Below are 19,584 nucleotides of genomic sequence, written 5' to 3' on the forward strand. Positions count from 1 at the left end.
TATATTTCACAAAATGCAATTTAAATTTATTATTAAAAAATAATGACTAAAATTGACAATCATAAAAACAGTTGTTTTTTTATAAAAAAACATAAAAAAATTGATGTTTTGAATAAAAAATAATGACTAAAATTGAAAATCATAAAAATAGTTGTTTTTTTATAAAAAAAACATAAAAAAATTGATGTTTTGAATTTTACATGTTTAACACTTGTTTCTTAAATTTTTTAATTTTAGTTTAAAATTTAATTTTTATCACATTTTAATTTTTAATTGTTGAGAAAGGATATCAAGTCATTGAAAAACAACAAAAGAAAAAATATATTAATTAATCATATTTTAACCACTAAAATAATTAAATTTTGTAGTAATAAGTTCGTTTTAAATATAAAGAATTCTTATATGTATATAAAGTAGATTGAATCATTAATTTGCCTTTTTTTTAGTATAGTTTTGAATTTTTACTAATTAAATGACGTTTTACACTAAAAAATGTGTTTAATAAAGCTTGTAAGATATATATATATTTTAAAGTTGAAGATTAATTCTCTCAGATCTTCGATCACTGACCGTAGCATCCATAAAAGCCAAAACATGCTTTCAAGATGCACCTTCGAATTTGTAATAGTCGAACGTGGACTTGTTTTTACTCTGAAGTGAATGATTACTATTTGACTGAATAGGTTGTCAACTCAATCTTGATTTTTTCAAAACGATTTGAAATGCCTTCTCTACCGTTGCTTTTATTTTGTTTTGTTTTTATTTTAAATCTACTTTAGCATGTTTGAAATATAAAAAATTACTATTTAATTTTATAATAATTAAAAATTTTACTTAGTATTCAAAGATTTTGAGTAAAGGCTGATTATATAATTAAAAAATAAACATCATTTTATGCATCATACCTAAAATAAATAACATTATTTTTTTTTTCCAATAATAAATATATATAAATATATTTTGCCTAAACCGATATATATATATTATTTAAAATATAGCTATTATCCTCAAAATATAGTTCAAAGGACAGGTTCGGTGATAAACCTTAACATCTTTGTTTATTTAATAAACTATATTAATAGGCTTTATTAGTTAATATTCAAAGGACATGGTCTATTGTAAGACCATTTAATCTTGAGCCTTTAAAATGATAGAATCATTTAATATAAGGTTTGAATTTTCATAATCATGAAGAACTAACTAATTAATTAACATATAAAAGATAAAGTTTATATTTAAATTATTTTATCCTTAGTTATTAAAAATGACAAGGATACTTATATACGAGTTTTAATATGATTTGAAACAAATTATATTATTTCAAAGAATAATACCTATTATTGGACAATTCCTTCCCAATCTACTTAATAAATTATAAAAATATAAAATTAAATATGTAAAATTGTGAAATAAAATGATCATGTGGTGATCAAATTAATTAATATTATAGAGTTTATTTATTAATTAATAATATTATTTTTTTTAACAACATTCAAAGAACAAGGTCTAATATTGGATCATACTATCCTGAATCGATAAATAATTAATGGAAACAATGTTTTCATCGATTATTTATTAATTGATCATATTTTTCTTTGATAATAACATATGAAAAAAATTGCCTAGTATTCTATCTTGAATCAATTAACAATTAATAAAAACAATTAATACAAAAATCATTTTTATTTCATTTATTTTTATTAATCTTGTTGCTCATTAATCAACATCCAAAAAATAGGTTCTAGTAATGCCTTTTTTATTTCACATTTTAAAAAGTAATTGGTCCTTAAAGTTTAACACAATTTTTTTTACAATAATGTTTTTTACAATGACTCAATATTTTTAAATTCAAGCTTATAATTACATTTAACTATCTCTTAATATTCATCAAACTAACCAAATAAACTTTAAAACAAATCCACGTTTCTTCCATAAATTTATCTTTAATAATCACATAACCGACTTAATCAAAACTAACAAATCTCATCTTTATTATTAATTTTTATTATTAATTGTGTGTGTTTTTCTTAAATACACCAACATTGGATCAAACTCACATGTTTAAAAATTTAAATATCTAATAATAAAATCTCAACCAAATCAATAATGTTCATTTATTATTTCAATTCTTTCACACAATGCTTACAACAAATCCAAAATAAATCCAATATCTCATCATCTCAAAATCACAACCAAACAACACCAACAATTTCTAATATAATCAACAATGTTTCACATATATATTTTTTACAAGTTCAATTTTAAACCTCAATTTCATTAACTCATCATAATCCAAACAATGCTAATAACATCAACCTTTTAGTATTATTTTTCATCATTCATCAAAATTACTTAAAAAGATTTAAATAATATTACAATTCTCAACTTATCAATCAATTTATTTTACAAAAATCAACCATAAATCACTTTCATTTTATATTGTTTATATCTTCAATATTAAAAACAAAAACAAGATCTTTTTAAATCACTAGCATTTTCAAATAAAAGGTTTTTATCTAATTCATAAACCTCTTTTTTTTTACTAACATCGGAAACACTCAACATAATCAATGTAAAGTAATTTAACAACACAAATCATCATCAAACACTCAAATAAACCTACCAAAATGTTATCAATGAACTTACAAAAAAAAAAAGTCCAATTAGAATACAAACTAAACATGAAAATAAGGTTAACATGTTAGGGTTTAGAACCTTATAAAACAAACTTTAATGGAGGAGCTAAAGGTCACCGAATCTGCTGGAATCTAACTAGAATAGTGGTGGCAAATTTGTCTTATGCGAGGGAAGAAAGAAGCTATTGTTGGTGTGTTGTTGCATGCTTTGTCGAGGTCTAAGAGATGTCTAGATGATCCTTGTACCGGAGATGAGAGATCAACACTGTCAAAGTTCATTTCTCCTTTTCCTATCTCCTCTCTTCTCTCTCCTCTGTGAGTTACTGTTGTCGCCATTGACTATAGAGGAACTCAAGGGCTGTGTATAGTTCAGGTGGTGCCCAGTTAAAAGTTGTGTGTTTAATGAGAAAATGGCTATGGTTTAGATGTTTTGAGAGGGAGATGATGAATAAAAAAAAAAGTGAATGAGTTTCTTTTATTTTATTTTTTTATTTGAGTATGTGTAAGCTAAGTGAGAGAATGAGGGTAAGTGTTTTAGTGTGGTGTCTTTTCTTTGTTGGAGTGTATGTAAGGTATTGGTGCAACTGATATATTTTGGACAGAAACCAAATGAAATAACTATTTATTTTATATGCTGCAAAATCAAGGAGAAAAAGAAATTGGATACTAATGAATTTTTTACAGAAACAACAAGAAACAAAAATTTTTAGAAGGATATAACCTGATTAATAGAGCCAAGCTCTGATACCAAATGATGTGAACCTCGTGATCATATGATCATGCAACCCATATGTAAAGACACCAATTCCTGAAAAATCAAGTAAAATAGGTTTGATATAAGTGACATAAAGATAGCGTGTATCTAGGTACCAACATTATTGGAAATGAAGACTCCCCCCAGTAAATATTTATTTGCAAAAGAGAAGTATAAGGATGACGCCACGAAAATAGTTGTTCTTCAATAAGTCATTTTTGAGTTCTTTATAGAACCATAGAAGGGAGATTATCTCACCAACACACACACACATAAAAAGTACGATAAACAAGAAGTTTTATTAATCCAAATTGTCCCCTTACATGCTTAGTTATGCCTCTATTTATACTAACTATAAATTTAAAAAAACTCTAATGGACCCCTCGTAAGTGGACTTATGTGAAGCCCATTTAAAATTGACCAAATAAGTAATAATAATCCAAAGACTAAGAAGAAAATAAAAAAATAATCATCCTAAATATGCTAGAATCAGATTTTTCACAATTAAAAAGTCTCAAACAGACTAGGAAATATGATCTGAAGGTAGAATTTATTCTGAAGTATTCTTTTCTATTGTAGCTAAAATGAATAAAAAAAATCCTTATAAGAAATGGATTCTGAAATAATTATAAATTCTTGTCATATTTGAAAACTATGTTGCAGGCCATTAAAGATCTTTGTAGAATTAGTATATTTTCAAAATAAGTTGTCACATCCTTTTAGAAAAAAAATTCTGGTCAAATAGAAAGTTCACAAGTGAAAAGAAAGTAAATAACAAAATTCATACAACCTCTATTGACCCATATTGAGATGTCTTCCTAAACTACAACTGAGCTAAAATTTTAACCTAAGGTAAAAAAATATATCAGGAGACTCCACGTAAAATTTCAACTCAATCCAACAATTGGATTAAGAATTATAACTACTGTTATAAAAAATCGGATTAAGAATTATAACTACTGTTATAAAATTTGATAGTTGCACATTTTATATCAAAATCCAAATTTGACATTTGTCTAGATCGTATTAATGAGTGTTTTAGTGTGGTGTCTTTTCTTGGTTGGAGTGTTATGGTGTATACAAGGCGTTGATGTGTGTGTATGTTTTGAAAATGAGAAGGAGAAGCTCATGTTTTTTTCATTTTTTTTATTTTGTTTTGGTGATTTTTTAGAGTGTTTGGTTAGATGTGAGTGGAATAATAATGAGAGTGTTGTTGTGTGTTACAAAAGAAGGAGTAACCACCAATTTATTATATATAAAGTTAAATGGTGTGATATTTTTACTGTATACGAATTACTACCCACCCTCTCACATTTTACTATGGATTACAATAGTGCAATTTTTACAAATTTTTAATTTGATTCTCAAATTTTATGTTAGCAAAATTAAGCTCAAATTAGAGCCCAATTGAATGTTTTTTTATTTTATGGGTGAGAGTTGAATTGAAAGACAAGGGACCGAAGTGCAAAACAAGACTAATATGAGTGACATGTTCAAATTTATTTATGATGTATATTTTTGTCCCCTATATGTTTTTGTTATAAGGTGATCGGTCCTTTGTATTTATTAAAATTTTATTTTGGTACTAAACTTTATTTTTATTATTTTTGAGTCTTTGATAGGTGAGATGAAAGAGAGAAAATGGCCAAAATCCAGCCTAAAAAGGAAAAAAAATGTCATTTATTCAATTTTGGACACCAAAACATTATTTTGTTTTATCTTGAAATGCCTTAAAAAACTAAATATGAGATTATGAAGAAATTGGTTTTTTTTTTTAGGTTAAGGATTGGTTTAAAAAAAATATTAAGGTATTCTCTAGGTGTTGTAGGTTGAAAATGAGTTTTTATAAAATAAAATAAAAAACAGACACCCTAATTTTTCAGCCACTGTAATGACCTAAACATAGGTATGAAAAATGATGCATCGTCTAACGTGTTTTTTTTTTAATTGTTAGTTCTATTATCTAACAAAAATAATAATAAAGGCACGTGTGTGGGCTTTTTATGCATGGGCCAAGCATTGGTTTGGCCTAGCTTCATTCTTTATATATATAGTTTTTTTTATTTTGATTTTTTAATAACAATGCATTATTTAATACACTATTTTTTTTAAAGTAAATTTTTTATTTATATTTTAAATAGATTGTTGTGATTCTTTTAATGTTTAGTTTATAAAGAGGTTAGTGTACCAACTCTTGTAATAATAATGCATTATTTGATATGTTATTTTTAAAAAAATAAATTTTAAATTTATGTTTTAATTAGTTTGTGATAAATTTTGTTAATGTTTAATTATAAAAGGGTAATTATACCCGTTTTTGTGAACAAGGTTACATCAATTAACAAACAAAATTATTAGTGAATAGCTAAAGTGAGGGCATATTTTTTATATCACATACATGCAGAATAAAGTAGATTATCAAAGAAGACAAAAAGTAATATAAATGTAGTGTAAACATTGCCTCCCACGTATAGGGGGAGAATCGATGGTTTGTTACTAGCTTAATCTAACATTATGTATGTAAGCCTGTTATCTCTTATTTGTTGGTTACTAACTATTATCAAGTTCATTATATAAATATTAGAAGAAGTTTTTAATTTTTTAATGTAGGATTGGAAGCTTATAAGTAGATAAATTTTATGTTGACATAAAAAAATTATGTTTTTTTAATGTAAGATAAGAATTTTTTTTAGTTTAAATGCTTCAACTTTAAAAAAAAAAAAGATGACATCTTTTCAAAGTGAGATAAAACATATTTTGAAATAATCTTTTAAATTTTATTATTTACAACATGTATAATCTACATCCACAAAAATTATTTTTAAAATTTTTAATGTAGAAAATTAAAATCTAAATTTATTTTTTAAATTTTTCCAGGTTGACCAGGGTTTATTAAATCAACTCCTAGGTCAAGTCTAATAACTATGGTGTTAGGTTGGTATTTTATTTGTTTATTGTTTTTTTTTATCAATTTTATTATTTAATATTGGAGTATTTGAGAGATAAATTGCATAATTTTTCCTTTTTGTTTTTTATAAGGTTATAGTTGTCTCAAATAAGTTTTTATTTTTAAGTTGACACTTAATTTTATACCCATATATTTTTATCATATAATTAAAAATATTTTATAAAAAACAAATTAATAAACTCAATGAAGTCCATCACACGATTTGTTAGAGAACTAAGATTGATCCAATATATCATTATCTCAATAATTTTTGTTAAAAAAGTTATCATCTTGAAATCTTATCGAAAGTTAAGTCATGTTTTTGTCTATTATCAAGATTATATTTGGATTCATGAAATTAATCAATTTAATTCGGGTCTCATGTTTTTGTCTATTATCAAGATTACATTTGGATCCACGAAATCAATCAATTTAATTCGAGTTAACTTCTAAGCAATTTAGTTTGAAACTCAAGTTAGGCAAATAGTTAGGTTATAGGATTTTAAAGTTGATCAATTAAGTCAGGTTGAATAAAAAAATTTAAAATTTCTTTGCATTCTTAATATTTTTTGTATTTAAAAGATTTTATCGTATTTAAGAAATTTTATCTGATCTCAGTCCAGGCTCATGAATTAGTACTACTCTGAATTTTTTAATTTCTAAACTTTTTTATATTTTTCTATTTTTTTAATTTTGTTAAAAGAGTTTCTCCACCTTTTAAATTTTGCATTCACAAGACTAAAATAATTCTTATTATTTTTCCAATTACATTTTAATCTCTATTTTTTTATTTGATTCATTTTTCCTTCTCTCTTTTTTTAAATTTTTTATTCTTTTTTTTTGAAAAATTGTAAATATGAAAACAATAAGAAAAATGGTAAAAACAAATCATGAAATAATTAAAAGTTGACTAAATCTAGTCAAAAGTGTATTTCTAAGAATTTTGGTATTTTTTTAATTTTTCTGAAAATATATTTAAAACAGGGGTGAAAATGAGTGATTCATAGGCTGGGTAACATAATTGAGCTTCCATTACTTGGATATGTCAACTTTTAAAATGACTGAATTTGACGGCAGCCGTACGTTATGAAAACAGATTCTTTAAAGTCTAAAGCTTCAGTGAATTGCCAGGACCTTGACAGACAACACGTGGGTGCCCTCTCAAACATTTTGGTCCTTGTTTGGTCAATGTATAGACTTAAGTCAAATGGAAACCAAATTGAGCGATGTTTTTGTGGAGTGATCCCTCGAAAGAGAAATAACTCGGTGCACGCAGTGGCGCAGCCACAGTGCGAATTAAGGGGGCAATTGCCCCTTTAATTTTTTTTTAATATTTTTTATATTAAAATTTTAATATAACAATTTAACAAGTTTTTTTTTAATTATTATTCATACCTCTACAATTTTTTTCTAAATTCTAAATTATTAATTAATCAAGTAATTTTTTATACTTTATGCTTAATGTTTTAGGTAAGTTTTGTTTATTTTTGTTTATTTTTGTTATTGTTTAGTTTTAGTTTTATTTCTTAATAATATGATAATTTATGAATTTGCTAAATTAATATGTATATGTATAATATTATATGCATATAAATATGAATTGAAAAGAGTTTTGATGAATTAATATGTATCTTGTTATAAATTTCATATGAAAAACGATAGTAATCTATATACTAGTAATTAAAAATGAAGTACTAAATAAATATATTAGTGATTAAAAATGAAGTACTAAATAACTAAAAAATTATGAATATAATAAAAAAATTAAAAAATATATTAATATTTATATTTAACTCACTTGTGTAAAATAAAAAATTAATAAAGAATTGTTGTCAATAATTTTTCTGATCCCTAGAAGATTTAGAAATAGATGAATGAAAGTTTCATTGTATATATTAAGAAAAAATATCTTTAATGAAATTAATGATAAAGTTATTATTAAGCAATTTAAAATATAAAAACTTAAAAAAAATTATAATATAATTTTTTTTTCATTTTAAAAATATTCTTAAATTTATAATATAAGTTTTTTTCATTTTCAAAATATTTTTAAATTAATTTTGCTTGATATGAGTTAGTACATGCATTTTAAATTGATTGTTTTATATAGAACACATGTTTATATAATACATAATATTAAGTATTTATAATTTGACTTTCCAATTAAATTTTTTTAGCTTTGCTGCTGCATGCATGTTTTTTGTTGCTAAGCTTTGGTGAACATTTTAAAATAATATTTAATTTTAATCGATACAAAATAATTTGAAAGTATTATTGACAGTTCTTTAAATTAAAAAAGAAGAAGAAAAAAGATTAATGTGCACGACACAATTACTAGCACTCCTCCTCCTTGCTAATGGTTCATGCAGCAGTGCTCGAAGATCAACAATATTTCCAATGTCAAATTAGAATAAATTTGTTAGATACTATAAGCTATTTACATCCACTCATCACTCAACTTCGACATTGAGATTTAATTTCTCGCACTGTTTAGAAATCAAAAGAGATGAATTATTCGAATCAACTAGCTAGGAAATTGATTCGATGCTGCTATTATGGTGGGGTTGACGATAAATGCATGGATGATAGGGGACATACAAGCTACAACATGTTTCTTGTCCATCATTTCATGACAAAAATTGAATCTTACAATATGGTCTCAATCGTTAAAAATGATCCAATTTTATGTTTAGTGTGATTTAATTTTATACCAACATTAAAAAACACTAAAAGATAAGGAGAAATTATCGCATTGTAAGAGATATTTGATGATTTATTGGAATATTAAAATGATAAAGTTACCTTCGATTCGAAAAAAAACTTTGAACTATGTATCAAGTGTAAAGTTGTTCCATTATAATATCATTATTTTTTAAAAATTATATGGGATGAGATTGATTATTTTTTATTATATAATAAAATCACTAATTCAACCCTAAAATAAAAAATATATAATGCCTATTATCAATGTGTTTTTTATCTTTTTAATTTTTTTAAAATAATATAATTATTTTTTAAATCAAAATAACTCTCTCATAAGTGTTACATACATATATATATATATATCAGTTTACATTTTATTAAAGGTTAGTTAAGATTATTTTGATAATTGACATATAATAAATATTATATAAAACAATTTTGCAAATGTTAGCGTCTAGATATTCCTCGTGTAATTCTAGCAGTGCGAGTGGGGTTGTTTACTCATTAAATATCATCTTTTAATGTGGCGCTTGAAAGGTCTTGGTGCTCCCAATATAATATGATGGCACGTGCCCTTAACGAGCTTTGAATTTAGTGTTGACGACTATTTTTTTTTATTTCTATTTTTTACTTGAATTTAATGCCAACCCATTCAAAATTTCATATTAGCCCGTTCAATTTCTTTTCCCTTCACATTTTATCTGCATCCTTTTGATTATTATTTTTTATTCTAAATAAGACATGAAGTTATATATTTTTTAATTTCCCCCCTTTTTATTTTTTAATCTTTCATATTTAGTCTTTATTCTTTTGATAACAATTCTTTTATTTTTAATAAATTATAAAATTATATCTTTTTTCCATTTTCACCTCTCATTCATTCTTTTTATCTTTCAAATTTGTTCATCATTCTTTCTATTGCAATTTATTTTATCTATGATCAATTTTTAGGTTATCTTTTTTAACAAATTCATCCTTTATAATTTTTTTTATTTTCTATCAAATTTAATCTTTATTCTTCTTATTACTATCTTTTTTTTGGAAAGTTTTTTCTTCATAATTTTATCATTTAAAATTAAATTAGTTATAAATTAAGATTTTTTATTGAGCTTAATTCAAGGATTTCACATGTTGCGAGTTATAGATTAGACTAGATTTAGAAGTTCCAAGCTGGCTTTTCTTTTCTTTCCTTTTTTCAAGCTAATGTTGTTGTTGTTTTACCTTTTTTTAATACTTTATTTTTTATTTTTTATGGTTTGTCTTCTATGATAATAATTTTGGGTTCATAACCAGAGTTATTAATTTTAAAGTTAATATGAGTTGAGTTTTTTTGTTCTTTTTTTTAAATTAATTTATTTCAATTTCATTCTTTAACATGTAATTTATTTGAAGTTGATCTTCCTGGATTTTTTTTCCCTTTTCTTTCTATCAAATTATCTTAAACTCATGCTCTATGGTTGCAGGGTTTGCGACTTAACCCAATCTAACTTAGTTTTTTTTATTTTTATATGGGGTTAGTCCCGAGTTTGTGACTAGAGTCATTGATTTGAAAGGTTACAGTGGATTGATTTTTTTTTTGTTTTTAAATTAAATTATTTTAATTTAACCCTTAAAATTTTGATTTATTGAAAATTAATCTTCATATTTTTTTCCTTTCCTTTCTTTTCTACTGGATTATCCTAATTTTTTTTTACAATTCCGTCCTCTATTTATCTATCAAATTTGATCTTTTTTTATTTTTTTCTTTGACAAGTTTGCAAAATTAATTTTTTTTTTAATTTTATCCTTTAAAATTAAATTGGTTGAGAATTATCATTCTTAACTGAACTCGATTCAAGGATTTTATCCAAGGATTATGGGTTAACATGGTTCACTCATATTTTTTTCATTGTTTTTTAAACTTTTTTTTTTGTCCTTCAGCATTAAATTGTTTGATAATTAAACTTAATCGTATTATTCAATTTTCTTTCCAACACATTCAACATGGTATCATGACTAGATCAAATATTTTTTTATCTTGACCCGAGTAAGGTAGGATCGAGTTTTTTTACCATTTTTAAATTATATTGTTTTCTTAATTTTCACCCTTCAACATTTTATGTGCTAGGGATGGAGCTTTAATTTTTTATTTTTTGTAGAGTTACCATATTCTTATTTAATTTATTAGGAAATAGTCTTCAAACTTTTTATTAATGTGTTTCGTTCTATAAAATTATATCAATCTTATATCTATTGCTGCAAAGTTTACGAGTTCACTTGGTTTAACTAGGGTTTTTATGTTGTTCAATTGTTTTAATTTTTTTCAGTTTCACCCTTAAGTATCAAGTTATTTTATAATCTAGACTACCTCAAATCAAGTTCTTTTACCTTTTTCATTGTTATTTTTTTATTTGTTTATTTATTATTGTTGTATATTTTTAATCATATTATTTAATTTACAAATTAAACCAATGACTTGGGTCTCAAAGGCATTTTCTTAACATTCTTTTTTCATATTGAGAAAAAGTTTATCCAATCTGCTGTAGAGTGCAGGCCACAAATCTAGTTAATTGTTATATTGATGTTTGAACTTTATTCTTCTTATTGTTACTTATTTTGGGCCCCATGTGCTGAAGATGGTGTGTACTCCTTTTGAACCGAGTGCAAGAGTTTAGCTTATATTTGTTGCAAGATTGACAAAAGCAAACACAATAGAAATGTTTATTAAACCCTGTTTAAGTTGTTTCCTATCCTTTTTTTCCAACCCTTTTGCTATCAAAATCATCAAGTTTCTTAGACTAACTAGGAGTCTTCATAATGCTAAATTCATTCCTTTTTTATCTTGTTTTTAAGATTGGATAAATCCCTTAGAATTTACACTAAAAAATAATTTTGTTGTTGTCATAATTTTTTTTATTCCAACTTAAGCTTTGATTATGATTTGATTTCATATGATATTGGACCATCCCGGCTACATTCTTTCACTCATGACATGTTGAAAAATTGATCTACACCTTCATTAGATCTTGGGGCTTATTGTTTTTATGACAGATACTTAGTCAGATTGGGATGCTTAGCATTGTTAATTTCTTGAATCAGATCAGGAAATCTTTTTGACCAATCAGTTTGCAACCATATTCTAATCTTTAAAACAAATTTATCTCACTTTGAACCCTTCATGAAAGATATAACTCTATAAGTGTAGATGAATGTGAGCTTTTGAATCACTTGATTTTGATATCAGAATTTCATGATATTCTTGTTTGAATATTTAACATGAAGGTAGAGAATTTTGTCGCGAGAAGGATTCTAACTTGAATTTTGCACTAAATACTCTTTTCATGAAATTCTTGTTTGAATATTTAACATGAAGGTAGAGAATTTTGTCGTGAGAAGGATTCTAACTTGAATTTTGCACTAAATACTCTACTTTCGTCATAATTTTATTGGTTGTTGTTTTGAGGTTATACTCTCAGTCACATCAATATGCTTGACATTGTCAATTTCTGAATTAGATCAAGAGATCCTTTTTGACTAACCAGGTTGCTACCAGATTTTGTTCTTTAAAACAATTTTATCTCACTTCGAATCCTTCATCAAAGTTGTAGTCTTGGATGCGTAGATAAATTTGGATTTTTAAATCACTTAATTTCAATATCATAAGCTTAAGATATTCCTATTTGAATATCTAATGTGAAAGCAAAAAATCCTAGTGTGACATGGTTTCCAACTGAGTTTTGTTGCAATTATTTTCTTCAAAATAATTTTATCTCACTATAAATCCTTTATGAAAGTTTTACTCCTGTATGTACTGATGAATTTAAGTTTGAATAGTTTGATTTTGATATCATAAACTTAAGATATTCTCGTTTGAACATTTAATGAAAAAGTAGAGAATCCTATCACAAGAAGGATTCCAACTGGAGTTTTTCTAGTCATGATTCAAGGGACTTGATTTAATTCTTTAAGGATTTATTTGATTAATTAAAGAAAAATTTCAAACTTTGGAAAGTAAATCGGTTTTGTTTGAGTAAAAAAAATAGGGATTGGATCAAAAAATATCAATAATGTCTATTACTTGGTAATGTAAAACAACCCTATAAGATTTAATTAGCAGGTACTATTCATGGTAATTTTGAGCATAAATATCCCATCTAATTTCTTTTTTTATTTGCACAACCCTCCTCATTTGATTTCTTTCCTTTTCTTTGTAACTTCCTAGTAGTTGCCATTTTGGAGTTGTCAATTACAATTGTGCAATTTTAATTCATAGGAGACTGCAGCTTTTAACAGTTGCAAAATGCCATAAAGAAAAGAACCTCGCCATCATCTAACAACTGAGATTTTATCGCTAATATAGATGGCTAGGATGATGTGTTAATGTTGGAAAGAAATCGCTAGAATCAGCATATAATCAATGAAAATATTGTAATTTCATCATTTGTATTATTTGGTTGCAAATCAGCTAGGATTTGTATCATAGATTAATACACTAAATCTTGCCTAAATATAGATATATTAGGCTATATATAAGCCCTCTTTACTGACCTAGAAAGGGAGGGAGAATAAGAAGAAGAAGAAACAGGAAAGGGAGAGAGTAGAAATATGGAAAAGAGAGAGAGAAAGAGGACGAGACGAGGAGAAAAAACATTTGATCTGCAGCACAAGCTCTACTGCTAAACATTGATAGAAAGTTTCATTTGTCCAAACCAGTGAGACCTGCAAAAACAGAGGAGATTTGCAACAAATAGAGAGGAAGTTTGGCTACCAAACGTTGAAAGAAATATTCATTTGAAGTTTTGTATTTCATCTTTTGCAACCAAAACTAGTGAGACCTACAGGTATAAGTCTCCACTTTCTCTTCCATGGCCTCATATAAATCTCTGATTGTTCTGATGTTTTTTAAAAAACCTTTTTTGTCTTCTGTTTCTTTCCATGACTTTAAGTTTAAACGATTATTTATGTTAGAGTTACAGGTTCCTTATTTTTTTTTTAATTTCTCTGGTGCATGAGAAACCGTGGAGGGTTGTCATTAGCCCACTCTTAAGTTTTAGTTCAGAGAAGAAATTGAAATAAAGGAAAACCCTCAGCATTTGCAGTAATCATTAAGGCGGGTTTAGGGGGGCTTTTTCCTTTTGGCTTTTAAATGACAACCTTTGTGCTTTTACTATTCAAGAGAATTATAATTCACTTAAAAGGTGATTAATTTTGATTTTGGGGTTTAAATTGATAGACTGAATTTTATTTAAAGAAAATTTAGCTTTAAGTGGCCATCTTTGTTTTTTTTTCCTTTTAAATTGTTCAATTTTTTTTCCAAAATTTTGAGAATATATATCTAAAAAAATATTTTCTTGTGTGTTGCATACAACCAATATCCTAACATATTTTGAATTTCCTCTTAAAAAAACAAATATTCAAAGTTTTTTTTTAAAATATGTGTTTTAACATGGATTTCTAAAACATAAAAAATTATTTTCTTGCATATTTTGGATTTTACAACATGTTTGTAAAATTTTAAAGGGTGTTGACCAATACTCCAAAAATAAAAAATAAATCTTATTTTTAGAAACATTCATCTATTATTCACCGTTAATGTTTGGATAAAAAAATCCCAAATTGATGAATCTACAAAATATCATGGGTAATAACTTGTTATTATTGACTGTTAATATTTGGATAAAGAAACCTTAAGTGGTAAATATCCAAAATAATTTTATAGGAATAATAAGTCATTATGCATCCTAGAAAGAAGCCATGATTATAATTGAAGACATTTTAATTTTTGACTCCACGGTTTACGAGCCGTGAAAAAATAAAACACTATGACAAAAGGAGGCCTTTAAGGCGCTCTAAATTTCCTTAGATTTCTAAATCTTTTTTTCTTTTCTTTGCAATTTACGAGTTACCAATACTTGAAATACTAAGGAAAAAATAAGCTCCTAATCACATTGAATCTCCTTAGATTGTTGTCTTAGCTGTCTTTTAATTCATAGGTTATAAATTTAATTCAAATCAAACATCTATTGTAAGAGATCTGCATCATTTCTTCTTAGCATTTTGTAGACATATCTAAGGGTATAATCTATATTAGCCAAGGGTTCTTGCTTTTAAACTTTAAGCCTAAGTTTTTTTTATATAGTAAAATTATTATAGGAAAATTATTAACACCAACACCATAACAATTATAAGGCAACTGAGTGGATTAGAAAACACCAACACCATAACAATTATAAGGCAAACTAAATACTAAGCACCTTATCTTAGGTAAGGCATACTAGAGATGCTAAAACCTTTTTTTTACGCAACTAATACTACGGGAGGGTCGATGTGACATCACGCTCCCACCGTAAGGGTGTGACACTTCTTGTCTGATTTTTTTCTTGAAACAAAACTATTGGATTTTTCTTAAACTTATATATTAAATTTTAAGTCTATTAATTCATTTCAAAAAAGAAAAACTTATAAAATTTCACTACCAAAAAATTACAAATAGCAATGGAAACACAAATGAAAACCATTTTGTTGGTAAATGGAAATTACAATGTAATAAAAAAATCATTTGAAATTCCATTGACAATTCCATCAATAATTTGACATGTTTGTCATGTCGATGGAATTATCAATGGAAATTCGGTTAGCAAATTAAAATGAATTTAAAACATATCAGTTCTCTCTTTTGCCCTTCTTTCTTCTTTCTTATTTTCAAAATAACATCCCTTCTCTCCCAATTAATTAGCAAATCTAACCACCATCTTTATAAATATGGCCACCCAACTCGCTAGCGTCAACCTATATTTATTAATAGTGTCAACTCTCCTTTCTTGATTTTATTTCTTTTGAAACTTCATTACATCAATCATGCAAATCTACCTTTTTTTTTACCTCATTTATGTCTTGAGTTAATTTATTGAAATTATTTTGTAGTATTTGTACTTGGCATGTATATTTAAGTGTTTTTATAACTTTGTCTAGATATTTTTATTGTATTAATGTATGATTTATATGATAGAGTTTGTTTAGGATTTGGGAGAAATTGATTTTAATTGATATTTGATAAATTTAAGTCTGATTTTGTAATTTGAGTGTATTATAATTGAATATATGATGAGTAATTTAATGGGTACTAATTATATTTTGTTAATTTTATTATTAAGTTAGAAATTCAAGGAAATTTGGTTTTTTTGGAATTGATAGTAATGAAAATGTATTAATTTAGGTTGAATAATTTTAAATTAAATGAAAAATAATTAGGCACCAATTATTTTTTGTTAATTTTATAAGATGATTGCACAACTCATAATAAATCTTTATGATATTGATGAGTAATTTGTGCTCCTCTCGTACTTTAGTTCTTATGTCCTTTGTATTTCCTTGTTATCTTATATGATAAATAGTATGTGTTTGTTGTCAACTCAAATAACCTTGGTATTGTTTTGTATTTAAGTATCTTAATTTTAGCTGTCATTGTAAACTTTGACTTCAGGATAGGGTTTTATTCTTGCTAAACTCTGTTCTAGTTTTAATGATGAAAATGCTTGGAATTGAAGTCTTATAGCATATTATATCCTTAGCTTAATGCTATATAAATCTTAAAACATATTATTAGAAACAAGATTGTATAATGCATGGAGATGCATAAAAATAAATACAACCAGTTTTAATTTAGTTTATGTGTTCAAAATTTGTTCTTGTATCTTATGCTTTTGCATATAATACACAAAACTCTGGCTAATATGAAGGGTGGTACTCTTATCTCTTATGAAAAGGTGTACGTATCTCTTACTTAGTGTTTCTAACTCTTAATTTTTGTATCGAATTCAGCAGTTCAATAGAAATGGATAAAGTCTCCAATATAACTAACTTTACATAAATTATGCTAAATCATACTTGCTTTAACTTGCAAATGACTTTACTATGTGGACTTAGAAGTGCTTTCATTTCTTATATATGATACTTTTATCCAATACTTTTTTTTTACTCTAATTTTCAATCTTTTGGTTACAAATACTTTTTTATATTTAATGTAAGCAAAGGTTGGCTTAAACGTGCATCTTCTTGTTGTTGTTGTATGTTTAGTTTGGCTAAAGAATTATAACAACTAATCAGAAAAAAATAGTAAAAACACTTACAGAAACATTGATGGAATAATACACACCATTGCTAATTTCACAACCATTTCATCAAAAAGTTATATAAGGTTTGAGAATTCTTGATAAATCGGTCTCTCAAATATAAATTTAAAAATTTATGATTTTTTATATGTAGAAAATAATTTAAAACTTTAAGAGTAATCAAATAACTTGAATGTTTTGAAAATAAAAGATTACGTAACAAATCAAGATTAAAAACTTACATTCATTGAATAATTCTTTAATTGATTACAAATATGCATGAGAATCCCTTAATAGGAGAAAACGAACTGATATATTTTTATTTTTGTATTTTATAGGTTTTTTAGCAATGTTGACTGCAAGCCTACTATTACAAGTCTATTGATTATCTCCTACACATTATCATCTTACAAGTTATTTGCCAACTAATTATCACCTACTAGGTTATAAATCTAATGATGAAAAGGTTTTAAAGATCTTGAAAACATAGTTTAATTATAGAGTAACTATTGTTGTTGATTTTTGTGAGTTATTTCTATTTCCCCTTTCTCCAACCTTGATTTATTTAGGAAATTTTATGAATAATCATTTGTTAACTATCCAATCTCTCTATTACTTGTTATTTTAAGGATGTTCAATTGAAAATGCCCAACTTAACTTGTTTTAGTTAGTTTCTTTTACAAGTTTGGATCATGGTTTTTCTATAATCTACCTTTTCTTAATCCAAACTTCATTATTTATGCAATTTAACTCATTATTTTATTTAGCCTAGACTTTTTTTTTTAATATGATAATAAATACTAAGTCTAGCCTGTCATTTTATCTTTTTTATTCTTTAACTCAAATTACTTTCATGACTAATTTATTATTTGACAATATGTTACAAGTCTATTTTGAATAAAATGCATTAAGAAATGATAGATGATTAAGCTTTTTATCCTTGCATTTTAACATAGATATTGTAATATCGGTTTAACTTTCAAGTGATTTGGATGCTAATTCTTAGACTTTCTGTCTTATAATAGTTTTAACGTGCTTGGATTAATTATAACTTAGTTCCTATAGTTTATTAAAACTACTTAATTAGCAATGTAATATTAGAAATAATTAAATAATTATTTCATGGATGTTGATTATTCTCAATTATTATTATTTAAAAAAAAAACTTCTTTCGTTGTCAAAGTTTTCATCCCACTTACTCTTGTTTTTCTTTATTCTATTTTTCAAGACATTAAACAAAAAACATTGAAAGAAAAATAAGGTTGACAAAAAAAACTAAATTGAAAACAAATTTAACATATAGGAATTAAATATCTAGTTTTTAATACTAAAATGGTAAGTATTTCATTTTTAAAACTACAAGGACTAGGTTTATGTATAACCAACTTTATTGAAAAGAATAATTAAAAAAAAAGCATATTCAGGATCAACTTCAATTAAGAGTACTCTAGTATGATAATGTAAAAAAATATTTTAAAAAAATAACATATTTTAAAAGGTTATAAATGATATATATGATTTGCAAGTTGCAAATATTATTTGAAATTTTTTTAAATTATAAAATTATTAGACATGAGATTCAATAAAAAGAGGAAGAATAAAAAAAAACATTGAATGCACATAAAAACTCTAATTATAACAATATTAATATTGTTAAAATAATATTAAAAAATAAATTTAATAATATTAAAAAAATTACTAACAATAATCAATATGAATCACGCATATAATTCAAAAAAAAATAAACGCTAAAACTTTTGAACAACTCTCGTGACTCACTATTAATGGAAAGAATTACTTCATTGATCATATATTCATAGAGAATAAACATACAAAAAACAAAACATAATATAAAATCATTCCATCCTAGGTCAAAAGTGTTTAAAAGCCATGATGATTACTATCATTGCTGTAAAACACTGAAAATCTCACATTGGTATCTTACGGCTAAATATTATTTCCTTCTGATCTCCGCACCCTCTTCGTTTCATGGCAATGAAGTTCTAGTCACGGGATTTATTTATTTTGATTTTTATTTTTGTATTTTAAAAATATTTTAAAAAAATTAAAATTTTTATTTTATTTTAAATAATATTTTTTAAATATTTTTAAGATCATTTTAATATACTGATATTAAAAATAATTTTTAAAAAAATATTATTTTTAAGTAAAAAATATTTCAAAAATCAACACCAATTATGTTTTTTTCTTAAACACTTAGGACAAAAGAATACAACTTCAAGATGCATCAATTTTCCTTCATCTGCATTCTGAACTTTATACTGATCTTAAATCAACAATCCTAGCAGTAGCTGCCTAATTCTAACAAATATAGAAACTTATAATGTTTAAGGCAGGAAAAGAGAGGATCTCCCCACCTCACCTCCTGCAGAGAGAACACATAGATGTACCTATAGCAACTCGTTTTACATGAATCTATATACATGCCTCGAG

Source organism: Populus euphratica, unplaced genomic scaffold (assembly GCF_000495115.2).
Source record: "Populus euphratica unplaced genomic scaffold, PopEup_1.0 scaffold295.1, whole genome shotgun sequence".
NCBI lineage: Eukaryota > Viridiplantae > Streptophyta > Magnoliopsida > Malpighiales > Salicaceae > Populus > Populus euphratica.